Genomic DNA, 18,197 nt, shown 5'->3' on the forward strand with positions numbered 1-18,197 from the left:
ATACATCAATTTTTGTTTTTGAATCCGTGTCAAATTGGCTTTAAACTGCGTTAGAACATTTCGTTGTCTCATAGAAAAATTTAAACTAAATTTATTTTGTCTTGTTAAAGATTTGGTGTTTAGTGCATTTTTGATATAACAAAAAGGACAAACTGTGACATGTCGAATACTGCCAATGTAGAGAGAAAAAAAAACCTTTTAAATAAGATCAATTGAATATTTTAAAAATTACAAAACATATATGTCCTTATAACAATAAAACCTTGTTTTGCTAAAATATAAGACCCAAATAACATACCATTACACTTCCATGTATTATTTTAATAGTGTGCTAAACACATATAATACATTTCAGTCAACAAGCTTGACAATGATTTTCTTTTAAAAAGACATTTTAAAACCTTTTAAATCTTATTTACAATGCAAATCCTTGATCTATTTTTTTTTGCATTCTAACTATACAGAAATCTTGTCAAATTGACTCTCTACCACCGTATGACATTTTCTAATTTTGTTTTTTAATTTTAAATTTAACTTATCTTATTAAAGTTCTATTATGCAGTGCAACGTTAATATAGTAACCTTATGTACTACATTTTATTTAAAGATTGAATGAAATAAAATATAATTATTTTTATTTGAAAGTCAACAATCTGGACAATGATCTTGTAAACAAAGATATTCAAATCTATTCAACGCATAACCTTGGTAAACCTTTAATCGCTAGTATAGAAAAAAATTACGAAGATAGCATTTTGTATTGAAATATTCAGTTTTTGAAAATATGTTATTCACTAAGACTATTTTAAGTTAGATCATTTTGAGTAAAAAAAAAGGCAGGATGAGATTATTTGCCAAAAAAAAAAAGGCAGGATGACAATTTATGTAAAAAAAAAAGTCAGGATAAACTAAAAAAAAAAGGCAGGACCAAATAGAGTGAAAAATAAAAAGGCAGGACCGAATAGAGGGAAAAATAAAAAAGGCAGGACAAAATTTTTCATCCTAGCCCCCCCCCCCCCCCCCCATAAAAATCAAATGGTAGCTCCCTTATACGATTGTGATAGGATTAAGCATTAGTTGTTCAATAACATTTCAATCATACATGGTCTTTTCCAGGAAGGTTTCATAAATGACATAAAAAATATACTTTCGCGGACCATCGGACTTTAGCGTATGGAGGCATCACACTTTAGCGCAGACTATCGCACTTTAGCGTGACCATCGTACTTTAGCGTCACCATCGCACTTTAGAGTCCTACATATACGTTGTGAGATTTTTTAAGAAACTCAGTATGGTTGATTTGTATGTGTGTTGTGAGCAATAATGTATAAAGCACGTTTTTCTGAAGTTTTTCAAAGTTAAAGAAGTAAAAACTTTTTGATGATTTTACTTAAAAATAAATCGTCAATGTTGATAACGATTTTCAGTTAGAAATACCAGAAAGGGGGTGTTGTGTTGACTTTCAGTTGAAAACAACTCCAGGAAAATAGACATTGGACCAATTTGCTGGTTTTTTGTGTGCTATCAATTTGCTGCAATTTACCATAAAATAATTAATACTTTGGTTTGACGGTTACCCTTCATATAGCAAAACAAATGTTCACATTCACATATTTTCTGAATTGTTTTTTATCCTTTGAAATGCTTTATGTATTACGTACATTCTATTTTTTAAGTTATAATTCAACGTATTTATGCGATTCTTACTGTAAAAGGATATTTTATTTTTGCAAAGTAGTTTCAGTGTATTGACTTACATGTATGTACTATGTAACAAGTCTATTGTTACTAGGATTTTTTCAACGTTTCAGTTTACGCTGGCCTATCTTCAACATTTATTGTATTTTAAACGCTTCGGTGCACCAACAACTTTGAAACATGTAGTCGGTTATATTGCACTACAAACTTATTTAAATAGATTTTTTAAAATGTTGTGTTCATGTTACTTAAAAAATTTATATATAAATAGCATACACATCAAATACCACCTGATTCAAATGGAGATCTTTTCAAAATTTCTGATGTGTGTGAAGGATCGCGAATCACTGTTGGTGTAGAACATATCAAAATAGTACATTTCAAAATGATTAGCAGAAGATATGTGTGTTTGTTTCTTCTAAGGAGAACTTATCTCTGGAAATTTATTTCTCAATAGAATGAATCGTTGAAAGTATAGGGTAAGTTATTTTTAAATTATGGTATACTCATCAATGCTTGTTCATGTTGTTGTTACTCTAGAATCTATTCCATAATTATATCAATGACAGTCTTGCTTGTTCAGTTTTACATCTTCATAAAATATATGTTTCCTCAAGAGATTGGATATAGGACGATTCAGGCTTGTATCACAAGTTGCATTTAAATTTTTTTTATATATTTGTTTATTTATATATCTGTTTAGCTGCCTCTTCCTTTGATTGTGCACGTAAGCCGTACATCATACTCGTGTTATTGATTTGTCTTCTTGATCGTACAATATTCGCCTTTGTTAAATACATAAAAAAATGTATGAAAACTCATATTGACTTGAACTGAATATTTCCATGAGTTTATATTTGAATATTCCCTACCAAAAGTGGACCAGTTCCACTTATCAAAATCCAATTCTAAATATGAATTGTATTGTAGAATACAATTAAATTTGAAATTCAACTTTTCTTATTTATCTTGTTCCTATGTGAACACTTATTTTTAAAACTGAAACTGTCAATGGCATATATCTAAACCAAACTTTATCTAAATGACCTTTTCTTCCAGATTACATATTCATTAAAAACACTAACATAAAATATTCCGTGTACGTCGTGGAATTCCATTTTTCATTGAACAAAGAAAAAGGAGTGTCTGATTAATATCTATATAAACGAAACATGAGACATAACTGAAGACAATCTTACAAATTAACTTAAAACATAGATCATATTAGTGTTGTTTAATAAATAGGGAAATTGTGTTCAATTTCAATGTTAGGTCATATTATACTGGGCGATGTCTTATACGCTTTAATGATCCAATCGTTGAAAAGTTTTTCAATTCAGTCAAAAATCATATATGGAATTTTTTATATGCTCGTAAACTTAAGTTTATTTAGTTCTATTTCCTTTCAAAATTAGATAGTATCAAACAGGTAGATTTCATCTTCTCTACAATGGTGTTCTAGTAACAACAGAATTGTAATATGCTGTAAACATTATATATTCGTTGATGTCCTCTGTAACTTTGTCATTGATTTGGCCTTTTAAATGATTTTTTCTCGAGTTCTATTGATAAGTCTTAAGTAGATGAAACGCGCGACATGCACGAAATGAGGCTGAAGTTACCAAAGTACAATACAAAATCAGCAATCGAAGCTAAGGCGACAGCGCCGCGACTGAAAACAAAAACGAAAATCGAAAAAAGTGTATAAAACATTACATATAATTCTGAAGACGGGGCAAACCAAACCAAATAAAAAAAAAATAAAAAAAAAAAAACAAAACGCGGGGATTTCAGATGATTTGAATGGGAAAATCCTGATTCACATATGGCACCCGTTGTGTAACTAATGGCAAGTACCAATTCGATTATAAGTATCACAATCGATATAAAAAGAACCAGACAGGGCTTTGACAATTAGAACATGTGTGTGGTCATCTGTGATACAGATATAAGTCATAAATCAGGTATCGTTGATAATTGTGATTATTTGTAAAGTTAGTAGCTTTTGTTTCAGTTGAATGACATCAAAAATAAGTTCTTGCATTTTGCACTATATTGGAACACCATCACGACTACCCTCATGAAAACATTGAAATATAACAAACAAAGAATTTCAAAATAATCCTCATGAAAAACATTGAAATATAGCAGATAAAGAATTACAAAACAAACCAGAGATAAGATAAGAAAAATCTAATAAATTTTTGTTATGATATATACAATTTTCAAAACAGGTAAAAATAGTGAATTCATATAGTATTGGCATCATTCAAATTACCTCAGCAATATTTAAAATTTAATTAAGTGTTTGAAAAGTGATTATGCTTATGAAATTACACAGTTTTTTTTTACGTTCAATGTTCCAAAAAGTAACTTTTAAAATCTTTTTTGAATGAACATGTACCAGAAGTTGATTTTTACAGTGATATTGGTAAATTATTCCATAAAACAGATCCTAAATATATAAAATATTTCTTATACAGCTCTGTTTTAGCTTTTGGATTTTTTTGTTATATGTATTCCTCCGACAGTAATGGTTTATTTTTGGCATTTCTCTAATTTTTTCAGTTCAATATACAGGGGCTTTATACTTAAGACATTTAAGCAACAACACAGACTGATGGTATGAAATTCTGTTCTCTACTGTCTTCCGCTCAAGCTTATTAAACAGTGATGCTGATGCCCATGCTGAAAGTGGATCAGCTTATAAAATTAGTCTTGCAGCCCTTTTTGCAATTCTATTATTCGTACGAGTTCATTTTTAGAACAACCACTCCATACAATACAAGAATAATCAGTGGAAGACTATAACCATTATAAAGTTATTTTCTTGACTCAATATTTAGAAAATTCTTAATCTTAGAGAGTAAATAGAGCCGAGATGATATTGATGAACATAAGTAATTAACATGGCCTGTCCATGATAGATTAGAGTCAATTCTAACACCTAAAAGTATTTCAATTGTTGATTTTTAAAGAATACCATTCGCAAAAGTTAGAATTGGTTCTGCTTGGTGGAAAAGCAGTCCTTGTCTTGTACCTATAACAATACAATTAATTTTGTCAGAATTTATGAACATATTATATTCATGACACCATTTTCAACACATTGGAGATCATCTTGTTATTCTAATTGATCAGCAATACTCTTTCCTGATGTATGCATAGTTTTATCATCTCTGTACTGTATAGCAGTTTTTAATATATAATGGAAGATAATTTATGTACAAGACAAACAAAATGGGACCAAATATTGAGCCCCGTGGAACACTTGAATTCATAAATTTTTTTATCAGAATTTGAGAACTGATATGGACTTGCTGTGTTTCTTCTTTTAGATATGATTTTAAAAATCAACAGTATTGTCTTAGAAGCCACACATTTCAAGTTTTGTGCATACAATCTCATCATCAGCAACATCAAAAGCTTTTTTAAAATATAGGAGAACTGCCAAATTAATATTTCAATTATTCATTTCATGTAGCCATTTATCAATGATATTAATGAGGGCAGTTTGACATGAACGGTTAGGTCTAAAACCAGACTGGGAAGGGTGTAAAATGTGAAACTTAGTCACATAATCATACAGATGTTTAAATACATGTCTGTCTATTAATTTTGATAATGTTGGCAGCACAGATATTGGTCCGTAATTGCCAGCTAATTTTCTTTACCTGATTTAAAAATAGGAGCAACCTTGGCATTTTTAAAAACACATGGATAAACATATGTTTCAATCATTCGATTAAAAATAGATGTTAAGAAAGATGCTATAAAAGAAGCACTCAGTTTTAAATTCGTTATACCAATATTGTCAGAACCAGAAGAGGTCTTTACATTTAATTTGTCTATTTCATCAAATAGTTTGTTACTTTTACTGGGGGAATGATGAATTTTGTGCCTTTTTGCGAAAATTTCATTTGTACATAGTTTTTCAGAGAATTGAAATTAGAATTGCTTGATGCCCTGCTATGCCGTAATATTTCAACACATGAGGTAAAATAATTATTGAATGAATTAGCAATTTCTTTATGATCATTCTGTAGTTTTATGGTCTCCAATTGTAATAAATTCATGTGGTTATCACGGATTAGATACATTTCCATAGTGCTTAAGAATCTTTTGAGGCTTTTATGATATATATATATTATTATAATATTTCTGTTTAGATGCATATGTTTTATTCTGTTTCTCAAGAATCTATATTGTGCCCAGATTCCAAGTGAATTATATTTATCTCTCATTTTTCTAGCATGTGAACTGTCTTTATTGTACCATTCTGGCGATCTATCTCTCTTGACTCTCTTTGTCATGATTTGGGCATGATTAGTTAAACGGCTATTAAAAATGTTGTAAAACATTTCAATACAGACAATTTTCAGATAGAATCTGTTGAAAAGGTGCACTTTTTAAATCTTTTGAAAAATGTTGTTTACTAAAAGTCTTAACATTTCTATAAGTAATTGTTAAATGATTATGTTTTTTTATCATACATTTTATCTTGTATTGTCATACATTTTGGATAAAGATCATTTATAGAATATTTCGAAACATGAGCCTCTATGGCCATGTTTAAGTGGTTGACATATATGTGGTCATTCAAAGTTTTTGATTCATTTGTTACTCGGGTTGGTTCCTTAATTAACTGTTTCTAGATCATTTAACCATCTGTATGGATTGTAAAACATTTATGTTAAAATCTCCCATAAGGATTACGTCAGAATCATATTTCATTGCCACATTAATCCCATCCTCAAATTAATATATCCAACCAATATTAACTAGTGACTTGAGTGGTCTATATACAAAGCACAATAAAAAGGATTTCTTATAGCTAGGTTGAACTTCAAACCAAATAGTTTCAATGTTGCTTATTTCAAAATCAGTTTTTTTAAAGAAAAATAATGGTTTCTGTTAAATAGGCAACCCAGCCACCCCCACCATTAGTTAGTGTATCGTTCCTTTGTAAAATATATCCTGGAATGTCTATTCCTCTATCAGAAGTATTTTCACCCAAAAAAAGTTTAACAGTGACCAATATATCTGGGAGACTTGGAGTAGACATTAGATTGTATTTATTCTCGTTAAACTTGCATTCCAATCTATTCACATTGTGAGAACATATTTTAAGACCTTTGAATTTCTCAAATCCATATGTTACAAGATCATCAACTTCTGTATTCATATCAATAAGATGAGTATTGTCAATAACATATAAACATGACAAGCATATTACACAATGTGTAAATAAAAATATAAAAAAATCCTGAATGGTAAAAGTTGCCTCAGGGATTTGTATTACAAAAGTATTTGTTATATACATTATATCTTACCGTACGATGTCCTATAGTTGTTAATTTCTGTGTCATTTGGTCTCTTTTCGAGAGTTGTCTCATTGGCAATCATACTACATCTTCTTCTGATATTGTATGATCGACAAATGACTGTATGTTAAGCTGTTCACATAGGTCTTTCAGCATTTTATTCGGTTAATGCATAGTAAATCCTTTTTTGAGTAGAATTCCAGAAAGTAGTAATTTACAATGTGGGTGACATTTAATATTCAGTAATAGACTTTCGTATTTGTCCCTTATGCTTTGGAGACTGTCACCATTATCAAAGTCATTTCCACCAATATGAATGATAATTGTTAAGTATATTGACATCTTTCTCTTTCATAACATCCACCAGTCTATCAATGTTTGCTCCTCTGTTGGTATATACCTCAGTGTTTTTAAGTCCATGAGGCTGGTACACGTTAAAATGTAACTGCCAATAATTAATTGGTTTTGGTTGGTAGTCAAATACTCTATGTGGAGGGGGGTCAACATGTTTAGCATGCAACCTATGGGTTTGTAGATCTGTGTTGAAACAGCTCTAATTCAATGTGCATTAAAGTGTGTATGGTTTTCAAGTTCTTTTCTTGTACTTCTGTCTGGGTAGAAACACTTACAGTCTGTGTTGAGGTATTGACAGTTTTTGGCATACATGGACGAGGAAGACTTTGATCCTGTTTGTTTTGGATTGTTTCGATTATTGATTCTTCCATCTGTTTTCAATCAATCACTTCTTGCTGCAAATCCAAGTTACTGGGATCAAGATTATGTGAATTATAAAAAGTGCTGTTCACAGATGAGTGTTAAATTGGGGTTGATGTTATCAACGTGTTTGACATGTCCTGCACTAACAACTTTGGGTCTGTTACTGAACTGTCAAAGTTAATCACTGATTCTAATAACAGGTTTCCTGTATATATATTGTCAGTGTTATTTTCAATTAAAGGAGTTTGGAAATATTTTACCTCATTGTGTAATTGTTTTCCTAACATGCTGAATTCTTCCTTGAACCAATTCCAAAATCCTGTTCCTTGTATATGTAGTATTGCAGATGAACTTTATAGGGTTATCACAACTGTATTCCCTTCATAAATGAAATTATATACAAATTAAATAAATTTCTGTCATAGTTTTAGAAATAACTATTTTCGAAAATAAAGTATATTTTCTCACTGCTACATTGTAAAATTGATGACAATTAACAATGTTCTATCTAAACAGTGTTAAAATGAATATAGATCACAATTGGTTATGAAGCTTAAATAGGCATCAGTTTTTAAATTCATCAGAAAAATATGTAAAAAATTGTCCACAAATCATGCATATGTAGAATTTAAATCCACTTTGTCTTAATATCAAATAATTCTAATAAATATTGTTAGCATCATGTTCATTAACATAAACCATTAGAAATCAAGCTCGATTTTAGTTAACGAGATGGATTTTTTCACTTAATTAGCTCAATGTGAGTTATACCTTTAACTTAAAAGAAAATAAAAATATTATCATGATTATGGATACCATAAAATTATACGTTGATCGACTGATTCAATACAGACATTTTAATTTTTAAAACGTGATGCGAGCTTTCACATAAAGTATAACTAAATTTAATTAAGATAATTTAGTTTTAGTCTACGAACAGCGAATATTGGTGTATTGCATGAACACTCCATAAACTTAATTTTCTCAGACAAGTTGCTATACTCTAAATTCGTTGTATGCTTTTCATTGATGCATTTTTGCAAAAATATTATAAATGTCAAAACATTATTTTGAGCATGCTTTGCTTTTATTCAATTATTAATTGCAAGCCTAACTGTGACACACTATATATTAGATTTCGGTTTTACTCAATGATACCTTTTGTGCCTGCCAGATTCTGAAACATATTCAGTTCATCCCCCATAAAAAGAAAACACAACATGATCATTTTTCTGATATTAATTATCTGAACGATTTTTTTTAGATATGCTTTGTAGTGTTGACACATTCCATCATTAATGATTTGTTTTATTGCTTGAACTTTAACGTTCCCCCTCTCCCAAAAAAGTAATAAACCCTTCAGAACACACTAGAATGTTGTTAAAAGCATTTTTGAATATGTGACTTAAACATCTGACCGCAATGTACATGTTTTATAAAGTAACGGGACAAAAGCCATTGTGTTATTTATCAAGTAAAATTGTATACAAAAACAGCTATTCAGATGGACAAACATATCTTCACTCCTGTTATACTCCCAAGACGAACAATAGGCAGACAGAAAATGTATTTGATATTTCGAAACCGAAACGACTCAGATATATTCAATGTATATTGATAACCTCCGAATCAATAAAAAAAATAGAAGTATACATATACGAAGCCAGAATACAGGTTGTTATTCGATGAAAGAAAACGAAACCAATAACCCGGCACTTAGGCTTTCACAGTTGAAAATCGCCCAATAGTTCAATTTGTCGGAAAGCAATATAGTTTTGTATTTTTATTAACATTATATTTGACTGTCCATGGCGTTAAAACACTAAATCCCTGGGATTTGTTTTAATTCATTTTAGTCTCTCACGCACGATTTCTTATTGTTAATTGCTTTGGGCTTTTTAACTAGCTTTCAGTAACTGCAAGTACTCTCCAATCGTACTTTCGTGTTAATTTGACCTGTTGACACAATTTTTCAATGTATTTCTGTATTTCAATGTTTACTTATTTTATGTTATATCTCGTCTCACTATTTTCAATATGTACAACATTTGATAAGTATTTAGTATGACAATAAGTTTTCACATCTGTACTCGTACTCTGAACAACATTTTTTTTTATTTTTTAATTTTTGTTTATTTCCATACTCTAACAACACAATTATTATGTTTAAATTTATCTGTGTAAACGTCATTTTGTCTTTTTGATTTAGTAAAGCCTTTTCAAAATGATATGTTATAGTGGGTCTTTTTATGTTGTAATGTTACACTACTGTTTCAGGTTAGGGTGAAGGTTGGCGTTTAAACGTTTAAACCCGCTGCATTTTATGCATCTGTCCTAAATCAGGAGCCTGTTTTTCAGTGGTTGTTGTTTGTTGGTGTGCTTTATAGGTGTTTCTCCTTTCTCGTTTTTTGTATAGATTAGACCGATGGTTTTTCTGTTTGAATTGTTTTACACTAGTCATTTATACTTTGTTGTTCGGTGTGAGCCAAGGCTCCGTGTTGAAGGCCGTACTTTGTCCTATAATTGTTAACTTTTGATACATTTTGACTTGGATGGAGAGTTGTCTCATTGGTACTCATACCATATCTTCATATTTATATAGCCACCTTTCAGTATGGCTGGTAAATTTTAACGGATGTACAAATTGGAATTATAGGTTGAACACATTTTTTGACAAAGTTGATGTTTATTATCTTGGTGTATTCAAAATAGCTAAACAAACATTAACAAAGGACGACAAAAAAGTCACAAGTAAAAAATCAGACAACACAATGGCAAAAACGAACAAGCAGGCAACAGTCAAAAAAGCAATCCATAGAAAAATGACAGTAACAAGTTGGGAACTCAGGGACCTGCCTCCTTAGTGACATCCGCTGCGTTGGTCATACAGAGTAAAATCTGATATCACAATCGGGATACAAAGGTCGAAATTGTGATACAAAAACTCTCACACATGTTCCATGTATATGCTCATATGTGACACAGATATTTCATAACGGCTAATGATGGTATCTGTATAATTTTAGAAGAAAATTAGAGCAGGGTATCTTCCTATCTGGATCCTTTTTTTCACTTTATTTCCCCACATTATTCTCTTTTTTATTTATATTTATTATAACTTTTGTTTCACACATTTTTTCTATTCCTTATGTTTTGCTGATTATTTTCAAGTATGTTAATCAGCAGGGAAGATTACGAATTTACGATTATGAAACGTTGGTTAAAAGACTTCATTGTAAATAGTAACCCTTTATCATAAAATCCTGCTAGAAAGACATTGATCAAATTTGATACATACAATCCATGAAAGAAGTATCATGGACATTAAACAATGCCAATGAAAATAGCAAAAATTAACAGCCGATTCATGAAAACCAATGACAAATTACATTGAAAACAAAAAACAACGAACAAATCTTTCTGCAACAAGCCATGGATGTATATCTTTCATAGAAAGGTTAGCTCAATTTAAGTTAATCTTACAAAATGTATGATCAACTTAGATACAAAATAAAAATCAACATCATCAATATTATACAAGACTCTAGACAACGGAAGCCATACTATATTTCTTATTGTATTGCTATATGTGGTAGCTTATTGTTAAATTAGCGATTTTTCCATTTTCGTTCGAACCAGAACCAAATAAATTGCGCGTAATTTAAAACACACAACTAAAATGTCCTTAGTTCATCTCTGCACTGCTGTTCTTATGAGACTCAAATTATAATAAACACACCCTTGTTCTTTAATCAAGAAATTGAAAGAATTTAAAAAAGCGTATTAAAAGTATAGAATCCTTTTAATAAAAGTGAAATAATGAAACAATAATTCGCTTTTAATTGCCAATTTAGTTCAATTTTGTCAAAATAAACAAAGAAACATCGCTGATGAATTATTAACTTACAAGTGAATAATTCGACCTCATTGAATCCGTATTCATGTGACCTTCAATTTAACCCATTAGGTAGAGATTGTTTATACATGAATTAGTCGTGTTCAGCCATTAAAAGGAAAATAATGTCAACATTGAAAGTGAAACAAAGGTAAACCATTTCATTGACTGATTCGATCCACAAAAAACATTCTTATACAGGTAATAACGATAATTAATTTATTTTTTTAACCTATAACATGAAATCAAACAGAACTAGAAAAATCCAATTGTACGAGATCGCTATGTATTTATATTTATGTTTATGTTTATATCGGGTTATGTGACCGTCGGCAGTCTTCGAAGGTCATCTCGATAGTTATTTAGATGGCGTCTAGACTGAAATACACACGAAATTCTGATATATATTATTGCGTGCATGCATTGTTAACTGTTTATTTCAAACTGATTGTAATTTGGACATACGTTTTAGTATGTTATAAATCAAATGTGAGAATTTGAGTCAAATGGGTGAACATGAATTTGACAGCTAATGCCCCTTTAATGAATAAGGCGAAATGTGATAAAATTTAAAAAGAGCAGGACAATAATGATATGGAAGTAAATACAAAATACGGAAATTTTATTCTTTGATATAAAACTTCCTGTAGGAAAATATGTGGTCTACAATATTTGCATATATCAAGTTCCTAAATTCATGTTTGCGATCAAAAAACTTCCTGGAATGAAAATAAGACTTGATAGAATATGAAAAACCGTCCTACCTGTAAATTATCATTATAATTTACTTTTTTTATTAAATGGTATGTTTCATAATTTAGAAAATCGACTGTCAAACAGAATATCAACGCAAACTTTACAAAAATACAATATTTATACAACTGTTAATCGTTCATATACCAGAGTTGTGCATCCTTTTCCACAATTGTTTTTTGTCTGTTTGACAACTTATAATGGATGAAAAGGAGCTGTTAAGACTGTGCTATGAACAACAAATTTATTTATTTTGTAAAAAGTATTTCCGTACTCCCAACAACAAAATTATTATATTTAAATTTACCTGTGTACGTTATTTTACTTAACGCTATTTTGTCCAAGGTTATAGTTGTCTTGTTGACATTGTTTTACTTCCCTCCTTTTTATTTAATATTGTATTTATATAGTGTCATAGATTAAATGTATTCGTTCAGTGTGTGTGTACTTGTTTTTGTTAATATTTCTTTGTTATTGAGTTAAGCCATTTCAATAGATATATTTTATAGTGTGTTTTACTGTGTTGTAATGTTACACTACTATTTCAGGGTAGGGTGAATGTTGGCGCCTGTGAAAACGTTTAAACCTGCTGCATTTGTTTGCACCTGTCCTAAGTCAGGAACCTGTTGTTCAGTGGTTGTCGTTTGTTGATGTGGTTCTTAAGTGTTTCTCGTTTCTCGTTTTTTTATATAGATTAGACCGTTTGTTTTCCTGTTTGAATGGTTTTACACTTGTCATTTTGGGGCCCTTTGTAGCTTGCTGTTCGGTGTGAGCCAAGCTCCGTGTTGAAGGTCGTACTTTGACCTGTAATTGTTTACTTTTTACACGTTGTAACTTAGTTGGAGAGTTGTCTCATTGGCACTCATACCACATCTTCTTATTCATATTAATCAAAAAGACCCTCTCTTTGGAATCTCTGGTTTCTCTAAGTGGTCTTTAATCAGTCTGTAGTGGTAAGTACCTGTCAATAATTAATAACATTCAAGTATCTGTGTTAGCGTTTAGAAAAGTAAAGGTTAACATGAAAATATATTCTTTTTAACATTTTGCCTTCGAAGCGCTTTCATGGATAAACCTTCATCAAGCAGGATACAAGCATAAACAAATTGAAAGTCAAGATTGAATATGACTAAAGGTCAACTAAGCTATATAAAGATTTTGAATGGTAAGTGTAACACAAGCAACATAAGCATTCAACAATGAAAATGCCTACAAACTTAAACAGACATAATTACAAATTAAAATACATTTGTAATGGACCAAAAAGATATATGAACATCTAACAAATATTATAATAAAGAGCTAAAAGTGTTGAAAGGGGTGGATAGCGGGAAAATTTATAAAATCAGACAATACAAATGTTGTTTGCAAAACTATCGATATATAGATCACCAAGAATATGCAATTAAAAGATGCATTGTGTAGAAACTGACAAATGTTCATCGAGCTAAACGATCGTTATGCAGGGGTTCTCCACAGGATTAGGAAAATAATGTAAATTTAGAAACAAATAAATGGTTATCGTCGTTTGCATAAAATTAGTTATTAAAATAACTTCCCTTTATGCTTTCCTCCTTTAACCCAAACCAGCAACCAGCGTAAAGCGTTAGATGAGGGAAAATATAATATAGTTTTGTGTAGAGTTGTAACTAGAGAACAGTGATAAAACAAAACAAAAATAATTGAATGATTAGGCATTGTTTGATATCCGCATTAAAGGGTTGTTTTGCCAAAAAAGCGTAGATCCGTTCTTTTCAATATAAGATGATTTCGAATGAAGTGGTTTATTGATATGAAATGAGTACTTAACAATTGACCGTTAAGTCCGACAAGAAGTGGCAAACTAGTTATGCTACACATCTTGATACGGCTGTTAAAAACGTGGTCTTTCCTTTCGAGTTCTTGCATTCCATCTTTGACTTAAACTATTAACTCTACTCTAAATAAAAAAAATATGACACCACATTTGTCATACTTAAATATATTAACCAAATGCATTAAGAAACACTATTCATACTTTCTGCGTTCTCAACTCATTTTCAACTAGGAAATAATTCTCAACTTCTTTATTCAACCAGTACCGTTCTGACTTTTTATTTTGGAGTGGCCGTAAAAGGATAGAAAATTTCACATACACATTTTTTTTTATATTAAACATGCATTTTAAATGATACGAGTACATATTCCTCTTAAAAATTAGTTATCGCGGTAAACATGAAATTGTTTATATGTAATATAATTTCAATTTACTTTTATTAGATATTCTCCCTGGATATCTATATATATATCAGGAATACGTAGTGCAATGGTGTACACTAAGTAATTTGTTAACATCAATAGTGTGCAATAAGATATAGTAGTCATGTTAAAAAAAAATTATTATTTCCATTATTTTTTAGCATTTAAATAACAAATCGAATTTGCAATTTTTCATCCTAATTTCTCATCTAATAGAGTTGTTAGTCATCATCATAGGTCATGGTTTTCCATTTCAAACAGAATACGAATAACATTAAGCTTGGCAGAGACTTATTTGACTTAAAATCATTGTTTATGATATATTTGACATGCAAAATATGTGTGTATATCTGACCATGTTGCAATTTGGTCATGTTAAAAAAAGTGGCAGATACACATTTTATCCTAAACTACATCTAAATCACATTTTCCCCACCCAAATTTTCTTTTTCAGTTTTGCTTCAATTTATCATTTTTTAGATGGTGTATAGTTTTAGACACTGCAATCACGTCATAAAAGCCAACAGAGTCCCTATATGATATTACATTGCTGATTGAAACCTACTGCTGTTTAGAAATTGAAAGTCAATGGCTTCAAGAAATGGAATGTACAGGCAAATGTTGTAGCTAATCAATCAGGAGCAGAAAAGTAGCAATCTTGTTTAAACAGGTGGACCTAAGATCCTATGGAGGCTTCTCAGATTCCGGAATATGTATTCTATATTTATTTTTCTCGTATGAACTCTCCTGTAAAGAAGATTATGTTTTACTTCCGATTTTGAAAAAATGAAAACATTCTGTAGAGGAACGGGATTTTTCAGATACCAGTCAGTCATTTCGGTCCATAACATTTCACGATATTCAGATATTTCCGGTTCAGTTAAAATCAAGTTATCCTTTGAAGATAAAATTAATTATGACATTTTAGATTATAATGGTAGTCCTATTATTTAAGATATTACTGTTCAGGATTATAGACTGTTACTTGTAGCACTGTTTTGTTCAAATGATGACTGTGTTGAATTTTTTCTTTCATTGCAAATCAAAATTTGTCTCTTTGATAATTCTAAAGTTTAAGTTGTTGGAGACTGGAATACATGAAATGATGAATGAGTTAGACTTAATAGATATTTGGAGGATACAAAATCCCTTAGTACAAAATGTAGTAAAAAAAAGAGAGGTCCTAACAAAGAAAAAGGACATCTTGATTATGTTTGCGTTTCCTCTGACTTAGAGCTATCAGATACTGGGACTAGTTTAAGATCTGACCAGTCACCGCTGAAATGTATTAATCAGATCATGAGAAGGGGAAATTGGAAATATCACAATAGTTTATTGAAGGATATTAAATTTATTACGAAAAGGCCATTCAGAATACTTGACTATGAATGTGACACAAATATAGATCTTGAAAACGTGATAAGGCATACAAAAATGATAGTCAGCTACTTTGGGCAACTTTTAAAATGAAAATAAGGGACACAGCCATTTCGTGCTCTTCATTTAAGAACACAGAGAAAAACAATATAAAGAATATGCTTAAAAAAAAAAAAATAATAAAAATTTACAACTTGCATGTCGTTAATAATTTAGATGAAATAAGACATGATATTGAAAAGGCTGAAACAGAATTAGGATTCTTAGAGAAGAAAAACTCAAAAGAATTTTAACAAGATCGAAGGCAACATTGCATGTCGAAGGGGAGAAATACACATTTCTCTTGTTGTCTTAAAAAACATTATAGAGAAAAAAATATATCAAAGTTAGTTGTGGAAAGTAATCAAGTGTTTCAATATCCAAACGCCATTCTTCGCAAACAAAACTAGTTTATGAAACTTTATACAACAGTTCTAACCGAAGAGATGAGGAGAATGCCACATTCATAAATGAAAATAATTCGTTTATAACTTAACCATGTGTTAACCTGGAAGAGAAGAGATTAATTCGTCTGAGTTATAGGGTGAAATCACCTTACAGGATTTCATTATATAGTCAAAAGGCATATGGTTTTACTACTTAATTCAATAAAAACAAATCTAACTGACATGAAATTTCCACTTGTCAACTACCTTAATGAGAGCATTGAAAAGTCAGCGACAAGGGCTTATAATATGTCTACCAAAGGAAGGAAAAGAAAAACATTTTATGAAAAATTGGCATCCATTTACTTTACTTTGTGTGGACTATGAAATCGGATCTGCTTGCATAGCAAACTGATTGAAAACTCTACTAAAATATTAAAAGTCAGCTACAAAATAGTATCTTAAAAGGATGATATTTTAGTGAATGTGTTAGACTTATATCAGATTTGATAGATAAATTAGACGAAGAAGATATTTCTGGGCTGTTATTACTGGTTGCTTTGAAAAAGATCAAATGATCCTTTATTGGCCCACTCTTTGTAAATTTGTTAACTATACAGACATTACCAGTGCAGTTCAAATAATGGTCATTTATAAGAATTGTTTACATTCTCTTCATCCTTGTAAAAGAACTGCTTAGTGTACTTTACAATATGACCCAAGGTATCTGGTGTCACAGTAAACAACTCAGAGTTTTTACATAGTCAATATGCAAACAACTACTCTTTGATTCTGGATGAACATGAATTATTTCTTAAACAAGCTTTAGCTATATATTTGATTGCGTTGCTGCCTGTGCAGGTTTGAGAGTAAATGTAGATAGACTGAAGCCATATCGGTTGAATCAAGATTATACAAAACAAACTGTTACCGAATAAGAATTATCATGGAAAACATCAGGAAACATTCAGCTGTTGGAACTCATTTCGATCTCTTCAATGAGGATGAAACTTTAGAAAACTTTACAGAAAAAAACAAAAAGCATGGAAAGCCTTCTTAGTTTCTGGGCATACATGAACTTGACATAAATTGGCAGGTTCTGACAGTACTTCCAAATCCACTAGTCTATGTTATGTTAAAAATTCAAGGAATTTGCATCAAATCTTTATGGGATGGTTAGCGAAAAAAAAAGAAGCTTATTATAAATCATTATGATGAAGGATGTTTAAAATTCCCCAATACAGAAAGATTTTGTATGTCCCTTAAAAGGTCATTGCTTTATAAATAGATCCCTTGAATTTTTTCACTTGGAAGACTTTATTATTAAATTATATACAAAAAATGTCGGAGTGATACGATCTTGCACCTGACAGAAGAGGGTTTGGAAACTATTATTATAAACTTATATCCTTTTTGGAGAGACATGTTTTCTTAATATGTCCAAACAAAATCCAGAAAAAGATAAAACATGAACAAAACGCCATCAATATCTTGAGGCAACTCCTTTGGCTGAACATTAGTAGTAAAAGATGTGGAAAGTCATTAATTTATGTAAATTACTTTAATGAGGGTATATTTTTTTTTTATAAATGATCTAATCTCAGACGGAAAAAATATACTGACATTTGACTAGCTTAAATCTCAATATACAGTTAATACCAATTTTGTTTAATATTATGGTCTAGTTGGTGCAATACCAGGTTTCTTGAAAAAAGAAATAATTTCAGAGCACGGTAGATTAGATATTATTGAAAATGATATTGAAGAAA

General features: G+C 30.4%; 1 long non-coding RNA gene across 1 annotated transcript in view; it reads left to right on the plus strand.

Annotated features, from left to right (window-relative positions):
* Positions 1-1,905: 1,905 nt before the first annotated feature.
* LOC127736852 (uncharacterized) overlaps positions 1,906-18,197 on the plus strand; it is a 34,226-nt gene continuing 17,934 nt past the window's right edge. Inside the window, exon 1 of the long non-coding RNA XR_007999222.1 lies at positions 1,906-2,178. This is a non-coding gene — a long non-coding RNA (uncharacterized LOC127736852). The remainder of the gene's footprint in view (positions 2,179-18,197) is intronic.

This window comes from Mytilus californianus, unplaced genomic scaffold (assembly GCF_021869535.1).
Source record: "Mytilus californianus isolate M0D057914Y unplaced genomic scaffold, xbMytCali1.0.p SCAF_38, whole genome shotgun sequence".
Classification (NCBI taxonomy): Eukaryota; Metazoa; Mollusca; class Bivalvia; order Mytilida; family Mytilidae; genus Mytilus; species Mytilus californianus.